A 25,259-nucleotide genomic window follows, 5' to 3' on the forward strand; every position below is an offset into this window, starting at 1 on the left:
AAGCACGGCAGGCGGGCGGGGAAGAATAGAGATGCACAATGGGAGAGCAGGATTCAGATGGGTGACATTTAAAATTCTGTCAGAGCAAATTCAGACACGGCGCGGACCTGAAAATGTACCAGTGCGACAAAATTAAAGGGTTATCAGGAGTCTCAAAGAGAAACGGCAAAGTAGCAACAAAAAAAGAAAGAAGAAAAAACGAAACACCTGCAAATAATTCAAAACATCACCTGCGCACTCCAGCTGATAACTGTCTTAGATTTAATTGCGACCTATTGTGCTTCCTTGACCAGTTTAGGATTGGTCTATGGTCTATACAAAACATGTCTTACATTATTTGCATAAAGTCATCCTTAGATAAGATTTCAGTCAGTTGATTTCAGAATGAACTTAATGTTTACACTTATGCATGAAAACAGCTGCAAATAGATGCGCAATTATACAACCCTACATCTTTGAAAAGCAGAAGTGGAACCTGCTGCACAACCAACAAAAATGCAGCAAGTGGTTTCTGGGTGCCAAGTCTTCAGCGAAACACTTTTCTCTTCCAGTGGCCATTGCACAGCACATAAAACCAGCTGACCAAACGTGCTGGAACTCTGGTTGCTAGGTAACAGGGCAGTCCTTGGCTGGTGTTGCTAGGTAACGGTGCAGAAGTAACTAGATAATGGCAGCAAAAAGCATAAAAGTTTTGTCAAAAAAAACGTTTTTTAAGTATTTGAGCTATTTTTAGAAACAATAGAAACTCCAAGGGAAGTACAAAAATGTGCAAAATATACATTTTAAATAATAGGTCCCCTTTTAAAAAAAAAAAAAACCCTAACGTTAGTCAAAGATAACCCGAGTGAGTAGAAAAATAGTACTCAACACTGTTTTTGATTCAATTTCAGCACCCATAGCCCAGTGCCAGATCTGGAAAATCAAGAAAACCCTCAAACAGAACCTGTCTGACAACACGAAGCAGGTTAAAAGATCTAAAAAAGCCCCAACTGATCATTTCTGTAGAACAAATGAGAAAAGTTACTGACATCCATCAGCCTGGGAAGCAGAACAATAGCAACAGGTTTCCAGGAGTTCTTGGCACAGACTGTCCAGGTTTGGGGCCTGACAGGAGTCGGCCATCATTGCATCCTGTTATGACCGAAGACGGGTCGTTGTTTTGTCCGATAGAATGGCCGGTCTGTAGGGGCGTCATGACTCACTTTCCTGGCTTTGTTTGTTTTTCTCAGGCAACGTATTGGGAGAGCGAAGGTGGAAACTCACTACCACTTCACTGCAAAAACACAAAATCTGACCAAATACTTTGGTTCGGTTTAGTGCAAATATCTTAGTACACTTGGAATAAGACAACTAACTTACAAGCAACTTTTTAGCAAAAAATATCAGCTTGTTTTAAGTCAATAATGTCTTAATATTGATGAAAAACACTGGCAGACTATTTCTACTTATAAGACATTTTTCCCATTTAATCAATGAAATAATCAGCCAGTGGAACTAGAACTTTTTATCAATATTAAGGAATTATTAACCTAAAAAAACTCCTATATCTTGCTAAAATGTTACTTTTAAGTTGGTTTAGTCTTTAATTGACTATTCTGATAATTAATTGATTACTAAAGTAGTTTACAATTATTTAAATAATCGATTAATCATAATTAATCAGATTAATCGTTTCAGTTGTAATAGAGATATTGCCAATTTTTCGCTGAGTCGTCATATGTGTGTTTACCAATTCTTCTTTTCCGGGTTTTCTCTCCAGTTGGCACGAAAGGATTTCAGGCAAAAGAAAAAACTGATCAACAACGCAAATAATCTTTGAACTTAAATTCAGACAGTGATTTATTTCAAACTGAATTTGTGCGTCACTGGCCTGCAGGTTTTCTTCTCATTATGAAAACATTACAGTCTGACTCCTCGTCCCGCTTCTTTCCTTTTAGGTTCGGAAATCTTCGTATGGACCCAGAACCAGCAGGTCGTGTTATTTATCTCCCAACCATTACAGCGCCATCCAGGCACTAAAGCAATTAATTACTGAATTATACCATGCTGGCGCACAATGAGTGCAACAGGCCCGTGGGGCTCTTTTCTCATTACCAGGTACACATTGTCCTACACAGAGGAAGCAGTGGAGGCTTTTAATAACATTTAGCATTCAGATTAAACTGCTGTATGCAGCCGATGCTCCGGCTTCCAGGGTCTGAGCTCCAAAGTGGGATCAATTTACAATCCAATTAATTCAAATTGTGTGGAAACATGCTCACAAGGAGGAAAACAATCAGCTGTCCCATTAAGACAAAGACGAACGAGGAAGTGGAGGAACTCCCAAAGAGACGGACAGGACGGCGTTTACAGCACACTACGAGACATCAATGAAAAGTTTAGCGCTTTAACTTAGACAACTGGGTTTGATGTGGATGTGAAATGTGCCTCAGATCCAGATCTGAGGATTATGCTCTGCATGGATTCATTAGAGCTCAGAAAACAGCTGAAAAGTCCTTCAAACAAACGGGGGGGTTTGAGAAAAGCTGCAAACAGGAACGAGGAGGGGCGGAACATCAAATACCGAAGATAAACACCAAACGGTGACGTCTGGATGTGGAAAAACAGATGGAAATGTTGATGAATGTCAACATTAGCTGTACATTTTATCCGATTAGTTGTTGGTTCACTTCAATCAAGAGAAACACATAAAAAGAACGTCTTAAAATTACAAGAAAAAAAAGTCATTTTAACTAAAACAGTCTTTAATTTTTTTATGTTCAAATTTTCAGAACATTACTACTTCATTCTCCTGATATTACGCCTTTATTCTCATGTTACTCTACTATTGTAGCTTTATGCATGGGAATGGGTTCGGGTCAAAAAATAAAGAATTTTGACTTTTTTCTCAAAATTCTGAGAAAAGAGACAGAATTCTGAAAAATCTCAATTCTGAGAATAAATTTCTGGAAAAAAAAAATCAGAATTCCCTGGTCACGCTGACATCACTCTGAACTATGAAATCAATATGTTGCTCAGCCCTACAATACTCAATAAAAGAATATCGGATATCGGCCCAGTTTTTCATGTCAGCGCATCCTTGTTTTCTGCAGTCCACATGTAGCTGAATCTGTGTGTTTCTCTTTGTGTGTGGGTTAATTAAAGCGTCTCAAAGAGGTCAACTGGTGCCACATGCTGCCCTCAACCTCCCCGCCAGCAAGGTGCTTGGCGAGACAGCGCCTAATGTAGCAGAAGGGGACGCAGCACGGCCCAGTTTGTCATCCTGGTGGTGTGCTGATTCAGACCAAATACCAAGTAGAGCAAAAATAACAAAGGTAAAGTCAGAAAACCCTCATCAGTGCTGAAAAAGACACACAACTGAAGGAAAAACTGCTTTTTAAATCTGCTATACATGCAGCAATCAAGTACAGGATGAAAATGTAAAAGAAAAAAGAAAAATTATTCATCTTAACACCTTCTCCTCTTACGTCCTCGGTACCCATCGCTTGTTTTATGTCCAGCAATGATCTGTGGAACGAATGCCAAGTGTATAAATCTGACAGAATCACTGGCAGCGCTGAGCGGCAGTAAATCCAGAGACACTACGTCTTTATTATGGTGCAAATGGACGAAGCTCACAAAGATCCGGATGGAAATATGAAGTGGTGAAATAAAAGATAAGTGGTAAAAGGGAAGAGAACAATGGCACTGATAAACATTAATATAAGAATAGTGTCTATAAGTAATCACACATTTTGTGACAATGTTGACAAAATAAGCAACATTTTCAATTCTAAAAGACTTTCTCCTACTAAATTATTGAATAAATAGATATATTGTATGTGCTGATGCTGCATGGTAGCATTGAGATGCTATTTTAGGCTTGACTAGCTTTCCTGATAAGCTAACTCCTTTTAGCACAACTTGAACACAACAATAGTCTTTTCCAGCATCCAATCCAATCACATCTTTTTTGAAGCAAAAATTAACCCCCAAAGGGCCAAAGTGGTTTTGTCGTCCATTGATCTTAGCGGTTGTAGTTTATGCGTCAGATTTACAGATGTACCAGAAACACAAAAATACCAAACAAGAAAAGTTAAAAACAAAAACATAGATTTCAAAAAACTATTTTTGTTCTAGTTTCTAGTGAAAATATATTAGATAAGAAAAACTAACTTAAAAGTAGCCATTCAGTTTGTTTCAAGTCAATAATTCCATAATATTGATGAAAAAATACTAGTTCCACTGGCCGATCATTTCACTCATAACATGGGAAAAATATTTTGTAATACGTGAAATAATCTGAACTATTACTTTTAGCCGGTTAGCTAGCAACAAAACTAGTAATCTAGTTAGTAACAAACTAGCAACATGCCCAGCTGTCTACCTAGGAGCAAAACTAGCTATCTAGACAGAAACAAAGCAAACTAGCTAGCTAGTAACAAAGCTATCTAGTAATCCAGCTAGCAACAAAATTAGCAACAAGACTAGCTAGCTATCTACGGAGCAACAAAACTAGTTATCTAGCTAGCAACAAAGCCAGCTAGCTAGCTACCTAGTAACAAACTAGCTATCTAGATAGAAACAAGGCATTCGTTCCTTTATAGCTAGTTGCTATAAAGCTAGCTAGCTTTATAGCAAATACACAAAAACATAATATTCCAAATATTTTTAGCAAATAAAAAACATATACAAAACAAAAATAACTGATATTCAAACATAAAATATATACATTATTGACCAGATTGAACCAAAATACAAAAGTAAAAAAGCAAAAATAGAGAATTCTGTACAAAGAATAACATTTCCAAATACCAAAGATGACCATCTCAAAACCATCAGAAAACTTGACATGTTTTTAAATTTTAAGGCATCCAGATATTCAGATTTTATGCTGTGCTTCAAATAAATATAAATAAAAGTCAAAGAGCTTGTCTGCCTTTCATCTGCCCTTCGTCTAAACTTTTCCTGATTACTCATCCTCACTTCCACCTTGCTGCTGCTCGCCTCCGTCACACCACACCCCTCTGGGTTCCTGCTCTCTAACGCTGGAAATGAAGCAGCGGCTGTGACAGCAGGTGTGTTGTGACTCATACTTTTCTACAAAACGTCCTCTCAGAAAAGCTGAGGTCATCCTGAAATATATACCAATGATTTCCACCACTCTTTCCACTGTGACATAACCACAATTTAATGCAAATCTCCTTACTGGGACATAATGTTCAGTTTTGAGTAGGAGAAGAGGAATTGGTTCCGTAAAAAAATAAGTCGGTGTTGTTAATAGAGTTGGGATTGTTCTAGATCACCATTGTTATCATGCTGCAATGCTGAGGTCATTACAGGGATTTGCAGTTGCATGTTTTTGCTGGAAATAAATGGATCAATTTTGTAATGGATTCACAGGCTAACAGCCAAACGGGTATGGAAGAATTGGTAATATCTATCAAATAAAACTATATGTGAAAGAGTGTATTTTTAGCCCGTTTTCTAAACTTTAACCATAAAGAGAGTTTTTTCAGGCAACACACTGTTAGGAGTAAAGTTTTTAATATAGTGAGTGGATAATGGAGAGCTCCAGCGCCGCCAGCTAGCTAGCATCAAGAATGAAACTCCAGAGCCGTTTTCGCCAAAATAATCCGATCTGTTAGTTATGGGTCAGATTATGTAACTTGGGCTACAACAGGGAAGTGCAACCCAAATCCAATCATTTTCTCCCCGAAACCAGCTTCCAATCTTTTCTTAGAACGTTTTTCTAGAAAATTTCTGAGATTAAGCCTTAAATTTAGGATTTGTTTTTGCAAATTTCCAACTTTGTTCTCAGGAATTTCCCTGTTTTTTCTAGAAAATTACTGATAATTTCAAAATTTGAGGTTTTTTTCTTCTTGGGAAATTCCGATTTTTTAGACTCTGAAATTTCCACGTTTTTCCTGAACATCTCTGGGATTAATCTCAAATGTAAGATTTTTTTAAATGGAAATTTACCCCATCGTTTTGTTTTCCGTCTACAGCGGCCCTAATATGCCATCATCCAATACGGATCAAACGATTATGAAAAAGTGTTTGAACGCTTCCATAAAAGCCGTGACGTGCTGCTGCTGCTGCGGCGGCGGAGACGGCGGCGGCAGTCATTTTCTCTGATGATTTCATGAAGAGCAGCTGTAACCGACTGTGGGAAGTCGTGATAAATAATGAAGGCCTGTGTGCGCTGCTGAGGCGAGGCAGACAGCTCCAGATGTTGGAATAAAAGATAAGTGGGTCAGGTGTCTAGTTGATGCCCGATCAAACTGCGACATGAGGAGGAAGATGAACTTTTCTCTAAACCATGAAACAGATGGTCAGAATTTGCTGAGACCTATAAAGCAAAGCTGAGTGAGTGTTTGACTGCAGACCATTAAAGGTTAAGAGGTCAAGTGAACGACTGCAGGGCCATGTTGTATGATAAAAACCTTCACAGGTTTTCTAACGCAGTCTGAAATACCAAACATCAATCAGAGTTCAGACCTGGCTCAGATATAAATCCCATGGATCATCACCTGATCCCGCTGCTTAGCGACACACACCTTCAAACCGATCGTCAATCATCCCCAGATCATTAGACTGTAACTCTGGAAGCGCCGCCTTCGCTCAGACATTTTGGGAAACGTTTATGAATGCCTTATTAAATCACTCCATGGTAACCGCAAACAGAATCGCCTTCTTTGCTTAAGTAAATAATTCCTTTAAAATGATTTAAACTGGCAGATTATTTCACTTAGAACATGGGGAAATTTATTGTCATACATTAAATAATCTGCCAATGGAACTAGCATTTTTTGTATCAATATTAAGAAATAATTTACTAAAAACAAGCTCCTACATCTTTCTGAAAAGTTACTTGTAAGTTAGTTTTGTCTTATTTCAAGAGTATGAAGATATTTGCACTAGATATATATATATATATATATATATATATATATTTAATATTTTCTGTTTTTGCATAGAAAAACAAAGTAAGATTTTTTAAAAATCACCGAAAATCTGGCAGTTACAACTACAGTGAAAGGTGATTCCACAAAGTATTCGTTCAAATGCATGCCACACTTTTCAGGTTTTTATTTGCCAAAAAAAAGTGAAATATTTGTGCTGTCCAGCTGACCTTCTGTGGTCCACACAGAGAGACTGAAACTCAGCGCTGCATTACTACTTGGATGAATTTAATTCCCCAAGAGAGAAAGACAGAAACGCGGAACAATAAGGTAAAGACGAGGTTTATAGTGGCAGAAAAAAACTCTCAAAAACTGAGACACTTTCTGTAAAACTCCACCTAACAGCCTCTGAAAGGCAGTTACCACTTCCAGTGTCTTCATACGGGGGATTTGTTGCTGCTGTTTTCTCGTTACTGCTCTCCGTCTCTCCATCCAGCCTCCGTAATCCTAAATGTCCCGCGCGAATATGCAGAGCCCCATTTATCGGGCCTTAATGACTCTGTTTCTGATGAACGCAGGGAACCTGCGACGAGGAATTCCTGAAAAGGATCCAATCTGAATCCATCACCGTCGCTCCCGGTGGCCCTGTTGTTTAGAGGGAAGCGTCTCTGCTGATGATGGATGCCGTTATTTTCCGCTTGCTGGGTGGATTGTAAACAGTGACGAATGGTGAGGGCTAATGCGTGGCGTATTGTCGGAGGCAAATCATTTACCTTGCTTTCACAATCCGTTAGAGGAGAGAAGCTGGGAATGTAAAGCTGAACAAAGACGTTACACTGCAAAAGCACAAAATCTTAAGTAATTTGAGTTTCTAGTACAAATGTCTTGAATTTAGAAATGAACCGATCCAAAATCAAATCAATATCTGTATCGGTCCTGATATTGACAGTCTGATTCTATGTTTTATTATTTGTTTTACATTATATTTAAAATTCCTAATTGCACTTTCTTTCCATTTGTAAGGTTTGTTAGTTTGATTTTGTCTGTTTCAGTTCAGCCTGTCACAATAAATCAATTAATTGATTAATTGAATGATAAATTAAAACAAACTCAATCATTTCTATTTGTGTGATTTATCGTTTTTCTTTTCCCAATCAAAAGCTGGATGATAAAACTCTTCAGTCTGGTGTTTTGGTCTCAACTAGCCTTTTTTAGGCAAAACAGTTTCATTTGCAGAGACTTTATAATTCATTTTATTAGTTTTATTAGTTTGCTCTGTTTATTTATTCTAGATATTTAAAATATCGTCCAGTTCCAGGGCTAAACATTCATTAAAATGTAACATTTATTGATCTTTTAGAATGTGTTCTTCCATTATTATTGTGTTTATTATTTTAAACACAGATTTAAAAATTTGCTTTTTCAATCTGAACGACAAAGTAAACAGTTTTTCCTATCAGATCTTCTGTTGTGGAAAATTAATACAATTATTCCATAAAAACTGGAAAACTGCAACAAAAAAACCAAACTTTTTAACCAAAGTTATTAAAAGCCAGCTGAATGGTAGTGAGCAAAGCTGCCTGCAGAAACGACTGAAACGATTAATCGTCAACTAATTTAGTAATCGATTAATTGTTAACAGACTCTGAAAAAACAACATAGTCAGAGCAGTAGCCAAAACTCTAAAGAAAAATAAACATTTTGCATTTACAGAATTTGAACCAGGTGAAGCTAAAACTGTCACCTTATGACACAGGTGTCAAACTCCAGTCCTCAAGGGCCGCTGTCCTGCAGTTTTTAGATGTGCCACAGGTACAAAACACTGAAATGAAATGGCTTAATTACCTCCTCCTTGTGCGGATAAGTTCTCCAGAGCCTTGCTAATGACCTAATTATTCTATTCAGGTGTGGTGCAGCAGAGGCAAATCTAAAAGTTGCAGGACAGCGGCCCTTGAGGACTGGAGTTTGACACCCCTGCCTTATGAGTTCTGGGTAGAACAGATTTACAGACAAAGAAATGATTTTTATTTTATGTCTGTAATTTTGATGCAATTTTGGCTAAATTACTGCTTTCAATATGTTGGTCTTTTAGAAAATTGCCTTTTTTGAGTCTGGGTATCCCAGTTAACGATTAATCAGTAGCTAAATTAGTTGACGATTACGTCAACAATCTATTAATCACGATTAATCTGATTAAGTCAAAATCTTGTTTTCTTCTACCACAATAAGACTGAATCTTCCTCATAATCCAATAGAGACAGAAAACTAACAAAAACAGAAACACAGGTGGGTGAGATGCCAGGACAGGTTAACCTCAGTGGGAGAATTTGAAAGCATTTACATTTTACATTTAAGATAAAAACACTTTTGTCTGTAAATATGTTTCACCCAAATCTCCTTGCAAAGCAGTTAAAGCTTCACCTTGTTCAGATTTACTAAATGAGTGCTACATGATTGCATTTTAGGCAATAAAGTTATTTAAATACAGAATTAAATCATTTGTTTATTAGCATACTTTTATGTATTTCTAATATTGTTTTTAAAAAGGCCAATTTTTCATCCGATTAATCGATTAATCATCAGAATAATTGATCCTCCACCACTCTAGCATATAGCACACACCGACAGTTAATGTTGTGACATGGCAAAATATAAAAATTTCAACAAGCATGAATTGTTCTGCAAAGCTAAGAGTCAACACTGTAAATATTGACTTTCTCATATAACATCCGTCGTGAGAATTTGTCTCTAGTCAGTCTGACTGGCTGTCTGCTGCACATGCACCGACTCAGGGTTTCCTGTCACTTCCTGTTTTGGTCTGCTGGGTTTGAGCGAGACTCAACAACTTCCTTCTCTCAACCTTATCTTCACACAGAACGAAACTCACAGCGCAGATAAGGATTGTGAAATTATTAAACACAGCGGAGGGAAGGTACGTGTCTTTTATGCTTTTGTAAGCTCATAACAACCATAAAAACACACAAGTACAACTTAGATAAGAGAAACAAAGACTTAAGATGCTGTAAAATAGCCAAGAAATGTCCAAACCTTTCCCGACCCCACTAGGGACAAGAGTGTAAGATGTTCAGACCTTTAACTGAAACAGGAAAAAAGATAAACACTCCAGGGAGAATTGGGATTAAATCTGGGTAGAGAGGAAACAAACTCAATCAATATGCTAAAAACTCTTGACAGAAATCACCCAAGAAACCGTAAAGGCCGTTTTCTCCCAACAGATGGGAACCAATTAGTCACCTGACTCCCAGAAAACACTTGGGCAGCCGTGTGGAGCTGAGATGCAAATGAATCACCAGAGGAAGGTGGAAGTGGACCTGCCAGCATCCTGGGAGAGGAGAAATTAATGAAGGAGACTGAGGAGGAGAAGGAGGAGGAGGAGGAGGAGGAGGAGGAGGAGGAGGAGGAGGAGGAGGAGGAGGAGGAGGAGGAGGAGGAGGAGGAGGAGGAGGAGGAGGAGGAGGAGGAGGAGGAGGAGGAGGAGGAGGAGGAGGAGGAGGAGGAGGAGGAGTCCCTGTTTTACTTCTGTAAAACAGGGAGAGAATAAAGCAGGAAATGATGTATGGCGAGCAAGGAGGAGCGGACTGAAGGACCCAGAAAGGTTAACACAACAAGCAGCAGAAACTAAATCCGGACAAATTCAACTGGAAATCAGACATCAGAAAACCTTCCTGCAGCTTTTGTTCCAAATTTCCAAAAGTTGAAAATGTTTTGACTTTACGAGCTCAAAATAGTTCAGTTTTTTCTACAACATTTCTGAGACTTTTTTGGTGGAAATTTGCTCCTTTATTTTTCAATCTTCAATGGCAATTAATACGTATAACTTCTGGTCTCCCAAGACGCCACATCCGCGTGAACGGACGGCCTAAACGTTAGATAAAAACGTTTGCTGACATGCCTGTTGTCATTTCTGTGTGGATTGTACTGATGCATCCCTGTTTCAACAATAATTCACTGTTATTAGCTTTACACGCTAACCATTTTCATAACATTACATTAAACTTCAACTTCAAATGGATTGTAAATGGGCTTAAAATGAAAAACAAAACAGTAAAAGAGCTGCTTATTTTAGATTATTTTAGTAATTTATTATTCTAATCGTTAATCAATTAATCGTCAGAGTAATCGATGAATCCTGGTAAAAAATTGCAACATTCTGCTTATTTTTTTATTTATCTTGTTAAATGTGAACAGATTCACATACAAAGAATGATTTTTTATCTCTAAATGTATGTATTTTTGTACATTTTTGGCTTAACTGTTGCTCTGAATATGTTGTTTGTTGAACAAATAGCATTTTTTGAGTCTGAACACTTCAGTTAGCGATTAATCGTTAGTTGACGATTATTTGAATAATCGATTAGTGACGATTAATCTGATTAAACAGTAATATATTTTTCAGTGTAATACAATTTCTGAAGCCAAAATCTTGTTTTTTTTTCTACCACAGTAAAACTGAATCTTCCTCATTATCCAACAGAGACAGAAAACTAACAAAAACAGAAACACAGGTGGGTGAGATGCCAGGACAGGTTAACCTCAGTGGGAGAAATTTAAAGCAGCGAATGCATCTTCAACTCGGCTCCTTAATAAAATTTAAAGGCAATTTTTGCCTTTATATCCTCTGGCTCCTCACACAAGTCAGGCAGCAGTGAGATAAAGCAAATACCTTTAAGTGTGGGCGATATTAAGTGACATATTCCTCCGGAGGGTTCAGAATCCTATAGATCTGCATAATCAGGAGCGTTTCCAAGACTGACATAAAAATAAAGGAAGAGCCTGGATGAGGTTTGCAAAAATCTACATACATCTACTGCATGTTGCTTGTGTTTTCTAGCAGAATCATGATGTTAAGAAAAATTAGGAAGTTCATTTGGAAACAAAGACTCTGTGTGTAGCAGCAGATTTCTCCTATAGATTATTGATTGTCGATAACAGAGTACTGAAGCAGGTAAATGGTGTTGATGTGACGCGGAATCCATTAGATCCAACTGAGAGAAACGCAGCAAAGAGCCAGACAACAAAAGACTTTAAAAGAAAATTCAGTACATAGCTTCTTTATTAGCCTGATGTTGGAGCTCAAATGTTGCATTTCTTTACAAAAACACCTTATGACTAACAATTAATCGATTATTCTGACAATTAATCAAGTTTGTAAATTAATCTTAGACACAATGCAGATGAAATTCTGATTGAAGATTTGCCACAGCAAACAAACGTTGTCTGCTCAGACGAGACCAGAATGAAAATTTGCAGCCTGCATATAAAACTAATACAGCCACTCAATTTGAATACACCACACCCACATTGAGATAAGATAAAATATCCTGTAAGAATATTTTTTTTTCCACCTGGGAGCCAATTAGATTAAGTTTGATTTGGGACCAAAGTTGCAACATTTGTTACATTTCAGATGCTGCAGTTTGTTTTCTCACTGCACTGAGTCAAATCAAAAACACCCTCTGAAAAACCTGTTCCCCTCCTGGCCTGTGGGGGCACTGCAACAAGAACCACTGAAGGAAACAACATGAAAACCTCTACAGAAGACACTGAGTGCATCTTCCTTCTTAACAAAATGTAAACAAAAATGGAGTAGAGCTAGATTTTAGTGGTTGGAGGATTTCTTCTTTTGTGTTTGGTAAAAAACCACAAGCCATTTCTGCTCCTAGGGCTAGACTCTAGCATTTGTTTTGATTGTATTTACCCAGAATGCCCTGCACTGTAGTCCACTTCCTGCTTTTGAAACAGAATCCGGTCCGCCTGGCATTCACAAATGCATTCAAACCACATCAGAGTTCACAACAACCAGATCGAGACCTACGGTTGTAGGCGGACCAGAGTTCACACCTTCACAAACAAACCGGACTTTCTAGAAAAACAGCCTGGAGTTTGGGCAAAGTAAACTAAACCAGCCTCGTATGAATTAACCCTAACAGGCTGCAGAAGACTTAAAATTGGGGTGGAGATTCACCTTCCAGCAACACACACACAGTAAACATGCAGCCAGAGGTACAGCAGATGAACAGATGGTTCATATCAAATTATATTCATGTGTTAGATGTCCTAGTCAAAGTATAAACCAAAATTCAATAGGAAATTCTGTGGCAAAACTTAAAGAATCTTGTTGGAAGATGCTCTCCAACTAACCTGATTAAATTTTAACTATTTTGCAGAAACATTTGCTTCAGCTTCAATTCTGTGGTTGTGCAAAGCTTGAAATTTGAGACAAACTTATGAAAAAAGGCATAAAAGCCAAAGAGGTAAGTATAATATTCCCACTGTTGAAGGGATAAAGAGATATTTGTAAATCTGAAGCCAAATTATTTATCTGGATTGAACAAATACAGAAAATGCCAACTAGAACTAATTATTCTGCTATATTTTGGCGCCCCCTCTAGCATAGCGCCCTTATTCGTCTCATATAGCGCATCCGCACTTTTTGCGCCACTGACCTCAATCTTTAAACAGCACATCTTGTCCAAACAACCGAGCAACTACTCCATCTGACAGAGAGCAACCTGCTGACTGTCGCCTCCACAGAGGGACACAAAGAAAACCCAGGGAAGAGGAAAAGTGCTCACCAAGCAGTGTAAATGACTTTTCTAATATTTTGTGTCTCCTCATGTCATGTATTTGTTGACATGATAGTCGATGCTTTTATTTTGAAAGGGGCTTGGAACGGTAAGGTGACTGACGCAAAACGGTAGAAGTAGCGCGGCCGTTGGGGCAGAGAAAGTTGACATGAACGAGTCGGAGTGAAGGGGAGATAGTTGGGGTGTGATTCAGGGTGACAATCGGTTGGTTGGCGCTTGGTTGATGAGGGAACAAGGTGAGTGTGTTGTCATGTATATATGTTTATTTTTCCTGCGGAACGTGTATTTCTCTATTGGGTGTGACGGTTGTGTTTTGCCACTAGATGGTGCTGATTTACTATGGTCAACCGTCAACAGTTGAAATACGTTGCATTTTATTTCGTGACAGGGATTTTGGATTTTAATAAATACATCTATTGTAAAACATAATTTTAGCATAGAAGGTAAAAGATTTATATGTTAAGGTCAGAACAACACTGTTTGAGTACTAATGTTATTTTATTTGTATATTTTGTAGCTCTTAAGGTGAGTTCACAATAAAAGGCTGTTCAATAAAGGACTGTGAACCATCAGTTTAAGAGACCATCTTATTCAACCGGGACGCTACAGTAAGAGCTTGACCCAAGCTGAGAAGAGCTTCACCCCGAGCTAAGAAGAAGTTCAATCATTCTCAGCACCAAGGTCCCAGTGAAAGCCACATTAAGGTTCCAGCTTCACGGCTCCAAGTAAGGTCTTCTGGGATTTGATGGTCAACGGTATAGCCCTGTCCTCAGCATGGAAGCATCTGAAAAGGAAACAGAGTACACAGAGGACCTACCTGTCAACGAGGAAGAGGATCCTCCATGCTCTGTTCGTCAAAAGAAGCCCACAGAAAAAATGCGAGCATATCAGGAGGAGGAGGCCCACAAAAAGGAAAAACGTCTAATCAAAGTTTATGATCAATGGAAAAGGCAAGTACGTATGTCACGAGAGCAATTAAAAGGAGACATAACAAACAGTCAAATTGCTTCACTCATGGACATCTTAGAAAAAGAAAGAGATGGCGTCATAAACTTATATACAGAAATAAGGGAAATCATTACTCCCTGTAGTGACACAAGGCGACTTATAGATGCATGCGAAGCAGTCACCAATGACATTATCAGAGTTGCATATGAAAGACTCTCAGGCATAGATGACTATGACAGTGGGAAAGTGAAGGCTCGTCTACGTGAACTTCTTAATCCAGACTATGCTCAATCCATTTACAGTTCTTCTATCACATACTTAAGTAAACGCTCAGACGCCAGTAATTCAAACTCTGCAAGGTCAGTAGTAGCTGTAAAGAGAGCAGAGGCTGCAGCTGAGTTGGCAGCCAAGGAGGCAGAGTATGAAGTGTTATTAGAAGAAGAAAAACAAAGAGAAAGGATTCAACTTTTGGAGGAAAGACAGAGAAAGGAGCTAGAATCTCAAAAACGTGAATTAGAGAGATTAAAAGCTGAAAAAGAGTTAAAGGCTGCTCGAGCTAGATTAATAACTTATGACCATGAGATAAAGAGTGAGAGCAGTGTTCATGTTGACAGTACCAGAGCAGCTCAGAAGGCTTCCATAGTTTCTGCTCCCATTCAAGTCCCTAAAAGCAACATTGTGTCCACCTCACCTCCACAAGCAGATGTTCTTTATTTAGCCCAAGCATTACAGGACAGTGTTACCATGAACAGACTGCCAATGCCCGAGCCTTCCACTTTCACAGGTGACCCAATAGAGTTCATCGAGTGGAAAGCTTCATTTGCTGCACTCATTGATAAAAGGAACATATCACCTGCAGACAAGCTGTACTACTTAAAGAAATATGTAGGGGGTTCAGCTCGACAAACACTTGATGGCATCTTCTACAGAAATGACAGTGATGCTTACCAGGATGCATGGGAACGCCTCAACCAAAGGTATGGACATCCATTTATTGTACAAAAAGCGTACAGAGAAAGACTGGCAAAATGGCCAAAGATACAAACAAATGACTCTGCAGGATTTAGAGCATTTGCTGACTTCATTCAAACATGTCATGAAGCTATGCCACACATAGAAGGTTTAAGCATTCTCAATGATTGTGAGGAGAACCAAAAACTTGTTCAAAAATTACCTAACTGGGCAGCTGCAAGGTGGAATCGTCAGGCCACTCAGTACATGAAAGAAAATGGGAAGTTTCCAAGTTTAAGGCACTTTACTGAGTTCATGTCTTCTGAAGCTGAGATTGTGTGCAATCCCATCACGTCATTTCAGGCTCTCCACTCAACAGACGTCACCAAAACCACCAGTAAAGTTTACCAGAAAGAAAAAAGGCCCACCTCCAGTGTTCTCCATACGCAAGTGGTAACAGAAACGGAAAGCACAAAACAAAGGTCAAATATTAAACCACCATGCATGCTCTGTCAAGACAACGGACACAAGCTTCACAGTTGTCCTCAGTTCAAAGGCAAATCACTTGAGGAACGAAGAAAATGCATAAAAGATAAAAGACTTTGTTACGGTTGTCTCAAACCCGGACACAGCGCAAAGGACTGTCATTACCGACTTGCATGTGAAATGTGCAAGAAAAAACACCCTACCTGTCTGCACGATTTTAACTATGACAGCAACAAATCACAGACAAACCAAATTCAAACGAATACAGAACAGGCTGCAACAACCCTGTCTCTCAATGCAGAAACCAATGAACAATGTGTAAGCACTTCTATGATTGTACCAGTATGGGTTTCTTCAGAGCAACAACCAGATGAAGAAAGGCTTGTTTATGCACTCTTGGACACCCAAAGTGATACAGTATTCATTAACCAAGAAGTATCTAACAGTCTCAAAGCTAAGTCAACCCCAATAAGATTAAGACTCACCACAATGCTTGGTAAAAATGCAGTTGTGCCAAGCGAGCGTGTCTCAGGTCTCAAAGTGAGAGGCTACAACTCCTCAGAAATAATAGAACTCCCTCCTGCTTACACTAAAGACTGTATACCAGTCAACCGCTCTCACATTCCTTCCTGTGAAACGGCAAGGCAATGGGATCATCTAAAGGTAATAGTGAATGAGATTCCACCACAGCTAGAATGTGAAGTTGGGCTTTTAATTGGCTACAACTGTTCCAAGGCATTAGCACCAAGGCAGGTCATCTTAGGAGGAGAAGGTGAACCCTATGCTGTCTGCACAGCATTGGGCTGGAGTATTGTAGGCCCCACATCATCTCACAATGACTCTTTCAGCATATCTACTGTGTGCCACAGAGTTACAGTCAAAGAACTCCCTTTAATGACTCCCACTGATGCACTCAAGATTCTCGAGTCTGACTTTAAGGATGATAGCAAGGATAACAAATCAGTGTCTCAAGATGACATTCTCTTTCTGAATACACTTAAGGAAGGAATTTATAAAAACAATGAAGGACATTATGAAATGCCACTGCCTTTTAAGGAGAGACCTCTGTTACCAGACAATAAGCAAATGGCCACTGTGCGACTTCAAAGCCTCAAAAACAAACTGTCAAAGGACCAAAGGTACAAGGAGCAATATGTAAAGTTTATGGGCGAAGTCATAGAGAAGGGTGATGCAGAGGAAGTTCAAAACGAAGCAAAAGAAGGAGAAAGGTGGTATATTCCCCACCACGGAATATATCATCCCCAAAAACCAGACAAACTCAGAGTAGTCTTTGACGCCTCAGCAAAATATAAAGGTAACAGTCTGAATGATCACTTGCTGTCAGGCCCAGATTTGCTGAACAATCTAAATGGTGTTCTAATCAGATTCAGACGGCATCAAGTTGCATTATTATGTGACATTGAAAAAATGTTCCATCAATTTCATGTGTATGAAGCAGATAGAGACTATTTAAGATTTTTGTGGTGGAAAAATGGCAACCTGAATACTGAGCCTCAAGAGTTTCGAATGAAAGTCCATCTTTTCGGTGCCACATCCTCACCAGGATGTGCCAATTATGGATTAAAACATCTTGCAACAGAAAACGAGACACAGTTTCCCCTTGCATCTCAGTTCATAATGAAGGATTTCTATGTCGACGATGGTGTAACAAGTACTGCAAGCGTCAAGGAAGCTATTCAGCTCGCCCAGGAGGCTCAAACACTTTGTGCTTCAGGTGGCCTCAGACTACACAAGTTTGTAAGTAATGACAAAACAGTGTTAGAAAGCATTCCATCATCTGAACGTGCCTCTCCACTGCAAGCATGTGACCTAGCATTTAATGACTCCAAACTTGAAAGAGCGCTAGGCATTCACTGGCACATTGACTCAGACACACTGAGGTTTCGCTTTCAATCCAATGACCAACCTGCTACAAGGCGTGGCATTCTATCTATGGTTGCATCTTTGTACGACCCATTGGGATTCATCTCCCCCTTTGTACTCACAGGCAAAAGAGTGCTTCAAGAGACATGCAAACAAGGCACAGGCTGGGATGATCCCCTTCCCAGTGAACTAAAGCCAGTATGGGATAACTGGAAAGATGACTTGAAGAACTTGGAGAAAATTACAATGTCACGCTGTTATGTTCCTAAAGACTTTGGCCAAATAGTAAAAACCGAGCTTCATCATTTTTCTGATGCAAGTTCATATGGTTATGGTCAGTGTTCGTATTTAAGATATGTAAACAAAGATGATAAGGTGTATTGTGCTTTAGTTACAGCAAAGACCAGAGTTGCTCCTATTAAGGTAACAACAATACCAAGACTTGAACTAACAGCCGCTGTTGTTTCCATTATTGTAAGCAACATGTTAAAGGATGAGCTTGGGTTGACACAGATTGATGAGTATTTCTGGACGGACTCTAAGGTAGTTTTAGGCTACATTAATAATGAAGCGCGCCGTTTTCACACATTTGTCTCCAATCGAGTTCAAAAAATAAGGCTCAACAGCACCCCTCAGCAGTGGAGATACATTTCCTCTGAGCAAAATCCAGCAGATATTGCCTCCAGAGGTTCAAGCGCAGGTGAACTCATCTCATCAGACTGGTTCAAAGGGCCACAGTTTCTGTGGGACAAAGAAATCCCTCCAGCTGCAAAGATCAACATGGACTTACCACTTGGAGATCCAGAAGTAAAAAGGGCACATGCGCTGAACACTTTCAAAACAGAGAAGAAAGGTTTGGCAGACAAGTTAAAGTTTTCTTCTTGGTACAAATCCACTCAAGCTGTTGCTCGACTGATTCGCTGTGCCAAGAGAGATAAAACAACAGGTCACAGCACAGCACAAGAAAGACGAAACGCTGAATGTGTTATTCTAAAAGATGTTCAAGCAAATGAATATCCAGAGGAGATAAAGATGCTTAAACATGGAAAGGCACTTCCTCACAAAAGCAAGCTGTTTCAGATGGACACTTTTCTTGATAGTGATGGACTCCTTAAGGTGGGAGGAAGGCTAAAGGATGCTTCTTTCTCTTCCTCACTGAAACATCCAGTATTAGTTCCAAAGGGTCACCATGTCACTCAGCTATTAATTGCTCATTTCCACAGTAAGGTGCAACACCAAGGGAAAGGAATGACAATCAATGAGATCAGGTCAAATGGAATTTGGATTCCTGGCATCAACAGAGCTGTAACAAAATTTATACACCAATGTGTAAAGTGTCGCAGACTCAGAAGAGGAACAGAGGAACAAAGAATGTCTGATCTACCAAAGGTGCGCTTAGAGCCATTGCCACCATTCACATTTTGTGGAATGGACTGTTTTGGTCCCTTTCTAACCAAACAAGCTCGAAAGGTGCACAAGCGTTATGGACTTCTTTTCACTTGTCTTTGTTGCAGAGCAGTGCACATAGAAATGTTAGATGATATGACTACAGACGCATTTATCAATGCGCTCCGTTGTTTTATAGCCATAAGAGGAGCAGTCAGCGAGATAAAGTGTGATCAAGGAAGCAACTTTGTCGGAGCTAAAAATGAGCTGCAGGAAGCTTTACAACAAGTGGACACTAACCGCATTATCACATTTCTGGCTGAGAAGCAGTGTGACTTCAACATGCACACGCCTCATTCAAGCCATACAGGAGGTGTGTGGGAAAGGCAAATCAGGACGGTTCGAAACATCCTGCGCTCGACGGCTTCACTTTCGTCAGGCAGGATGGATGACTCATCTTTAAGGACATTCTTTTATGAGGCAATGTCGATCGTGAACAGCAGACCTCTTACAGTGGATAACCTCAGTGATCCAAACAGCCCAGAGCCATTGACCCCAAATCATCTACTCACCATGAAATCAAAGGCAGCCCTGCCCCCTCCAGGTAACTTCATCAAGGAAGACATTTATGCACGGAAAAGATGGCGGCAAGTGCAGTACCTATCAGAGCAGTTTTGGTCACGTTGGAAAAGGGAGTATCTATCTAACATCGCAACAAGGCAGAAATGGCATACTCCGAAGAGAAATCTGAAGATTGGAGATGTTGTCATGGAGAAGATGGATGATTTACCTCGCAATGAATGGAGATTAGCACGCGTAATGGACGTAGTAACAGATAAAGATGGACTTGTAAGAAAAGTAAAGATTCGTTTTGGAGAACGGAAGATGGAGAATGGGCAGAGTTCCCGTAAACTTTCTATAGTGGAACGCCCAGTGCAGAAACTGATTCTATTATTAGAAACTGTTTAACTATAGTCTTAAGTTTAAGTTGCATTCTTTCTTATGTCTCGTGTTTTCATAGAGGTTAAAGGTTACAGGTCATTTTTTCTGAAGGAAATCATTATCGCTCTATTTGTTTAGTTAAGCTCTAATGATTTGGTGGGAGTGTAAATGACTTTTCTAATATTTTGTGTCTCCTCATGTCATGTATTTGTTGACATGATAGTCGATGCTTTTATTTTGAAAGGGGCTTGGAACGGTAAGGTGACTGACGCAAAACGGTAGAAGTAGCGCGGCCGTTGGGGCAGAGAAAGTTGACATGAACGAGTCGGAGTGAAGGGGAGATAGTTGGGGTGTGATTCAGGGTGACAATCGGTTGGTTGGCGCTTGGTTGATGAGGGAACAAGGTGAGTGTGTTGTCATGTATATATGTTTATTTTTCCTGCGGAACGTGTATTTCTCTATTGGGTGTGACGGTTGTGTTTTGCCACTAGATGGTGCTGATTTACTATGGTCAACCGTCAACAGTTGAAATACGTTGCATTTTATTTCGTGACAGGGATTTTGGATTTTAATAAATACATCTATTGTAAAACATAATTTTAGCATAGAAGGTAAAAGATTTATATGTTAAGGTCAGAACAACACTGTTTGAGTACTAATGTTATTTTATTTGTATATTTTGTAGCTCTTAAGGTGAGTTCACAATAAAAGGCTGTTCAATAAAGGACTGTGAACCATCAGTTTAAGAGACCATCTTATTCAACCGGGACGCTACAAGCAGTAAAGGTTTACAGCTTGTAGAACAAGGACCGAAATGGGCTCAAACTCTCATCCGAACACACTAATCCTGCAGCCAATTACTCTGACTGAGAAATAAAGTGTCTTAAATATTGGATGGAGTCCGGCAGCTGTTAAAGGGGTCAAAGGGACATCAGGAAGAAGATCCAGAAACCAAGATATGAACTGATTTTACATTAAATAACCTTTTATATCTTAAGATAAGCATCGCAGATATTCCGTGAACCTTAAACTTATTAGAAATAACCTATCTAAATCAATTTTACAACAAAAAGCTGATTGTTTTAGAAGTGGAATGCGGCTGCAAAGTGGCGGAAGAGAGATGAAGCTTAACAGAGCCACAATCAGGGTGGAAATGTGGTCAAAGGAGAATGAGGAACCTGAAAACAGCAACCCGGAGGTGACAGCGCAACGAAACAAAGAGATTAAAACTGCGTCTCAATGCATCTTAATATCTGGAGTGTAACCATCGCGCTGCGTGACAGCAAATAAACAGGATGCACATGCGAAAGTCTGCAGGCGAAGCCACTAAATGTCAGGTTGGGTGCAAAACAACGCAGAGACAACTTGTTTGTTGAGATTAAAGGATAAAATGTGAACGCAAGGGCACTCACCGTCCTCTGGTCCGTCCAGCCGGCCGTGTGTCGGGGCTCCGCTCCGGGTTGGGAAACAGTTGGTGCGCGTCTGGGCTTGTTTAGTGGGCGGCGTGGCTCCTCACCAGTGTTTTCCACCCACAAGGAGAGGATAGGGGAGAAAAAAATCACAACAACACAGCAGAGAGCCCTCCCACTGCTTCCACTCCTCCTGTTTGTGCCGCCGGGTTTAATGCGCTAAAACGCGTCTGCGGACGGAGACAGGAAGCGGGCGGAGCCGAGAGCGGATCCGGCGGGCAGCCTGGACCCCTGCTGCACCGCTGCGCTCCGGAGGCTGGCAGGCTGGATGAAAAAGGAAGAAATGTCCATCCTGATGGGGCGTTGTGGTACTGCATGTTTCAGAGCGGGTCTCGCTGCCCACCGGCTGCTCAAATGTAAGGTTTACATCTGAAAACAGCCATGAATAATGACCTGGTTTCAGCACTGATTCAGGTGCATTCAAACAAATTACAATATAATCAAAAAGATCGCTCAATCCAAAACCGGACGCTCATATACTGTACATCTTTTATACACTGAAATATTTAATTTTTTTAAATTTGTAGACAAAAACAAGTGAAATTAAAGGGAAATTTTATTTAAAATTGACTCTTTTTTTCAATTTACATCATTTTCTAATGTTCTTCCCTCACAAACAACATTCCTGGAGTGTTGATTTGATTATTTCATGCATGTTTGAGAAATCCTTTAATCTCCACGGCAACCATTCATCTGGGTGGGCCAAGCCCCGCCTTCAAGATTAAGCTCCTCCCCCGCTCAGCTCCTTCAGACTAGCCAGGAGCAATTAGCAAACACCGGGTGGAACTGCTGAGCTCATTATAGGAGCTGCTGCTCAGTGGAGGAGCCATGTTGGGATGACTTCCTGAAGGCAGAGTTTCAGAAAGAGCAGGAGCTTCTTAAAGAGACAGAGGCCCAATTTCAAGGCGTTAAATTACAGTCATATTTGATGTAGATTTTTGAAATAAACAAATGCAGTTTGTTAAAAAACATAAAAATACAGACAGATTACAATTTCTTCAGTGCAAAGGTGTAAATACTTTATTAACAACCTGTTAGTGTAAGAAAATAATATATTTTAAGGAAAACTGAGGTAGTGTTTACCTTAAAAATAAACTGACAAAAAGAAGGTGTGGTAATTCAAAAACTAGAACCAGGTGTCCGAGACACTAACACAGAATGAAACTTAAAAAATCCAACAAATTAAATTATAAGTAAAGCTTAAGAAACAAGTCAATTCTGTTTAATAGTTTATTTCCTGTAATGTTGCAGCATAAGAAGCTAAATTATCTTTTTGTTTTGTTGGCAAATCTAATTTAATTTGAAATATTAAAAGTTTCTGTAATGTATTTTCACTCCGCTGCTCTTTAAATTAACTTTTAATATCAAAAAGAATAAGTCTTGGTATGGAAATTATTATAATTGTGAAATCCCTCCAAGGAGATTAAGACTATAACAGTCGGCGTTGTGTTCCTCTGCAGTGCTACTGCAGGAGGTTTGGATTTGCTCCATTTCACCATCATCACATTAAACAATAGAATTACATGTTGTGATTGAAAAGTAATTAAAAACAGAAGCAATTATGCTTAATAGCAACAACACATGCAGGAACTAGTGAGTACAAATCAATGCGCTTTAATGTTTTAGAGGCTACCTGAGTTCACCGACTATATCGTAGCAACGAAAGCACTCTTTGAAATATTAGCTTTAATTAAGGAGGATAATGGATTTAAATTTCTCATGCATCAAGCTTCAAATATGGCAGCCTTTCCCAGGAGTCGACAAATGTCTGATATTGCTTCAGGCTGCAGGACACTTTGGGAAATCTTCTCCAAGAGTGAGTTAATGAAAATAGATAAGCCTCTGAAATGCTAATGTTGACTTTTGGTGCCTAAATGTGGCGGCTGCTCCTGGGAACCTGCTTCAGAGAACGTCACGCTGTTTGTTAGAAAGATTTATCGCCTCTACCTTACAGACATGATTTTTCTGAATCATTCAGAGACAAATTGATTTACAGGAGCCAACAAGTTGCATCTAGAGGTCATTTTCAAGTTTCTCTCTGTCCTTCATCGATTTTTTTGTGTTTAAGCTGAGCGTGATCAAACCCTACATGTTCGAAAACGGATTAGTGCTACTTAAAAAAATCTGACATTTCTTCTCAAAATTCTGACATTTTATACAAATTATTGCTTTTTTCAGAATTCTGACTTTTCTCAATTTTTTTTACATTTTTCCAGAATTCTGATGCTTTTCTTGAAAATTCTGACATTTTATTTCAGAAATCTGTTTTTTTTTCCTAAGAATTCTGACATTTTTTCAGAATTCTGGTTAACCTTAAATTTTGACTTCTTTCAGATTTTTGACCATTTCAGAATTCTGAAATTTTTTCTCAGAATTTTGTTTCTGACTTTTGACTTCATCACTGCGTTCTGAATTTTTTTCCCAGAATTTTTCAGAATTAAGAGTTTAATCTCAGAATTTGATTTCTTTTTTCAGAATTTTTTTTCCTGACATTTTTTCAGAATTCCGATTAAACTCAATTTTGACTTTCTTTTTTTTTTTTCAGAATTCTGACTTTTTTCCTAAATTCTGATTCTAAATTCTAACTTTTTTCTCAGAATTCTGACATTTTTCGGAATACAGATTCTAATCTCAGAATTCTGATTTCAATCTCAGAATTTAGATTTTTTTTTTTTTTAAACAAAATTGTTTACATTGTGTATTCCCCATCAAGCAGATCTAGCCTTAAGACGTTAAATTCACTAAATAAATTTGGGACAAGCTAAAGTGCAGGTTTACAAATCATACAAGAAGGAAAAAAAAACTTGATTATTTTCACACTAACAACATAATTGGCGTACACCTCTGAATGTTTGGTTATTGATTAGAATTTTGACATAGATTCACACAGAATTAGAATTCAGAGTTTAAAGTCGGAATTTATTGTAATCTTTTTTTCTTGTTGGCCCTAATCCTCCTCCGTATTCACGTGTGGCCGCGCTGCTGGCAATTAATTAAGGAGAGAACATGCAGAGCCTGTCAGTCATCAGCACAGCATGTCAATGATCTGACCATCAACGACTTAATTGGCGTTTGGAGGACAGACTGCTTCTGCCTGATCACTGAATCAGCAGGCAGAATGCAAACTTCTGACTTCATCTGTCTCAGTCAATAACTCTGTTAAAGTTCATCTGATGATTATTTTTCTCTAATCTGTGTTGTTGTGGCGACAGGAAGTTTTAGCTTAAATAACTGAAATAAATGGCTTAACTAATGGAGACGTTATCAGGGGATAAAGGAGGTAATTCTTGAGTGCAAGGTTTTTTTAGCGTTATCGCAGGTTTTAGGTCATTTTTTATAACACCACCAATCAGAGGGCGACACCGGTCACAGCTTGTTTAATTTAAATGAATCCACAGTTAGCTGTACCAATAGACTTAGACAGATGGTAAAAAAATACTGTTGGCTGTTTACTTTTTCTAAATTTAAATAAAATATTGTGCCAAGGACATTACAATGTTGTTGACGGTGCAATGCATTCTGGGAATCTCTGTCCAGCCAGAACAGTAATTTTTGTGCAATCAGTAATATTTAGCCCTTTCAAAGAGTTGGTGAGATTTGGGGACCAAAATTGCAACATTGGTTACATGTTTAGCTGCTGCGGTTCTCTTTCACACTGCACTCTGTCAAATGATCCAAACAAATTTGAGAAACCTGTTCCC

The 25,259-nt window shown here is 39.0% G+C and overlaps 1 protein-coding gene across 2 annotated transcripts in view; it reads right to left on the reverse strand.

Moving 5' to 3' along the window:
* The window catches only part of rnf152 (ring finger protein 152), a 54,751-nt gene extending 32,805 nt beyond the window's left edge, over window positions 1–21,946 (reverse strand). The window contains exon 1 of one of the 2 annotated variants that reach the window (XM_032550794.1): window positions 21,502–21,946. The gene's annotated coding sequence lies outside the window, so the exon portion shown is untranslated. The remainder of the gene's footprint in view (window positions 1–21,501) is intronic. The other variant, XM_032550793.1, reaches the window with a different exon arrangement.
* Between the last annotated feature and the right edge of the window lie 3,313 nt (window positions 21,947–25,259).

The sequence above is a fragment of the Xiphophorus hellerii genome, chromosome 21 (genome assembly GCF_003331165.1).
Source record: "Xiphophorus hellerii strain 12219 chromosome 21, Xiphophorus_hellerii-4.1, whole genome shotgun sequence".
NCBI classification, from domain to species: Eukaryota; Metazoa; Chordata; class Actinopteri; order Cyprinodontiformes; family Poeciliidae; genus Xiphophorus; species Xiphophorus hellerii.